We start from the raw sequence: 2,760 nt of genomic DNA on the forward strand, positions 1-2,760 counted from the left end.
AGGAAAAGTCCAAAATAGTTTTACCCTCGGTATTGATCACCCCGAAACCATGGCCTCTGTGAATACTCCCATATCCATTCACTTCTCTCCCAACATGGCCATTTAAATCTCCTCCTAAGAAAATCTTATCTCCCAAAGATATGCCTTGAACCAAACTCTCTAGATCCTCCCAAAACCTTATCTTGTGTTGTTCGTCCGAACCCACTTGCGGAGCATAGGCGCTAATCACATGGAAAGCACATCCCTCCACCACAAGTTTGATAGAGATGATCCGATCTCCCACCCTCTTGACATCAACTACGTCCTTCTTCCACTGCTTATCCACAATTATTCCAACTCCATTCCTATTCTTCACCTTTCCTGTATACCAAAGTTTGAAACCAGAAGAATCCAACTCCCTAGCCTTTGCACCAACCCATTTTATTTCTTGTAGGCACATAATGTTAATCTTCCTCCTTGTCATGGTGTCCACCACCTCCATGGACTTTCCTGTTAGAGTGCCTATGTTCCATGTCCCCAATCTCAACCTTTTGTCGCTTCGACCTTTACCTTTTTCTTTGTGAACTAGCTTATTTACCCTCGTCCGTTCACGAAAACGCGAGAACCCTTGCTCATTTAACACTACAACCGGGCACCGATGCAGCGGCTCTTTCTTTGACACCGTACTCGAGCCATACGGCGCGTTACTTCTGGGTAACGACCTAGCTTTAGCGCAATAATGTCTTTGATTCATGTCATGGGGGGTTCGGCTATATTTTTACGTTGGTTGCCGAAGACCTAACACAACCCTCCTCCTTTATCCGGGCTTGGGACCGGCTATGTACCGCAAGTGTAACATAGGCGGAGTTAGTAAAGATGAAAGAATATGGATGAAAAAAAACAAAGAACAAAATATCGGCAACAGAAAACTGTGTGGTCTGAGATTTATCTCAACGGAAGGGAATGCAAGGGAAAAAAGGCAAGTAAGGAACAAGTGATAGCTCTTGAAAAATCTCAGTAATACTCCATCACCTCATTACTACTTATACCAGAGAAATGAGCAAGTTTGTAAGGCAAAGCTTGTAGAATACGTTTCTGTTGGACTCCTTGGCTAGATTGATTGATTGATTCATATATGACATTCAATGTGTCCATAGGTAATTAAATTAGATATATTCATACCTCTATATAATAAAGATATGTCATATCAACCTATCTATGAATCTATATACATCTATCTATCTATCTATAAATCTATAAAAAAACCATACCTACTGATTGATCCTATCTTTGACTATATAATAATACTATTCCCAATAAGTATGATGTAACACCCCACCATACAGAGTCTGTAACACCCTACCATACAGAGTCTTATGCTTAAGTCATAATTCAGAGATGGAAAGGTATTACGACCTCTAAAATAAAAATTTAGTACGTATAGTAGTATGAGTGATTGATTATAACTAGGAGCCTTTGTAGAAAAAGGGGTAAACAAAAACCGCAACTCGAAAGCGTAACACTCCGATCGATAACATAACGAACAAGGATAATCCAACGCGTGATTATATATATACAAAGGAGTGTCAAAAACAGGAATATCAAGACTCAAGATCCGGGTGCGAAGATAAACGGTCCGAGCATAACAATATATACATGTGATAAAAATAAGGAAAACCCCAAGGAAACCCAAAGGGACACAAAATAAGGAAAACCCCAAAGGAAACCCAAAGGGACACAAATACAGAAAACCTATTCTCCAAAATCTCCCATAAGAGGAGTCATCACAGTTTGTATTATTTAATGGAGATATAAGTATCTAAACAAAACATATAAACCAAAAACATGGTCCCCAAGAACAAGGAATCTTCGCAATCAAGAAGTCTCCAGCATGCCTTAGCGGGAAACCTCACGTCCTGCATCTGAAAACCACAAAATCCGCATGGGTGAGAACCAGAGGTTCCCAGTAGGTAACAGCTTCCACATATATAATACATAATAATGGAGGAAAGCCGAAGGCAATCCTAGAACTTCCTCCAGGTAATATCCCAGCTTATAAACAAGCTAAACCGTACAAGGCAACTGACTAAAGATTCTTCAGTCTAACTAATACCGCCCTTTCCAATTCCTTCAGACCTCCCAACCACCAGCAGGATATAATATAGCAAACACAGTTATATCAAACAAAGAATATACAAGTAGGAGCAGTTAAGACATTTAAACAATTAGCAAGTAATATGCAGTCAAATAGGCAATCTCAAACAATTTACATAGTATGCATATGATGAATGCCTGTCCCTAGTGGCTGATGATATCATCTTGTCGGTTATATAGCCAACCCGACAAGTCCTGGTCGCTAACCATTAGACTGTCCCTCTGTCGTGCATCCCCAAATTCGAGTTATACTCGTTATAAACTTGATCATAAACATGATCCATATACATCACCCTCATTGGTGAATATTTACGGGGGTTCGAGCTCATCCGGGCCTTTCACAGTGCCCGGCCACACTTACAACATAGGGTTAACAGAGCTTCGAGTCTCAACCTGGAGCACGTGGTGGCTAGCCACTGCTACTACCCAAGGAAACTCGTACTCAGATAGTGGAAGTGCAATTTCACAATTATCAATCATCTGAAAACCACAAAATCCGCATGGGTGAGAACCAGAGGTCCCCAGCATGGTAACAGCTTCCACATATATAATACATAAAAATGGAGGAAAGCCAAAGGCAATCCTAGAACTTCCTCCAGATAATATCAAAGCTTATAAACAAGCTAA

Source organism: Arachis duranensis, chromosome 3 (assembly GCF_000817695.3).
Source record: "Arachis duranensis cultivar V14167 chromosome 3, aradu.V14167.gnm2.J7QH, whole genome shotgun sequence".
NCBI lineage: Eukaryota > Viridiplantae > Streptophyta > Magnoliopsida > Fabales > Fabaceae > Arachis > Arachis duranensis.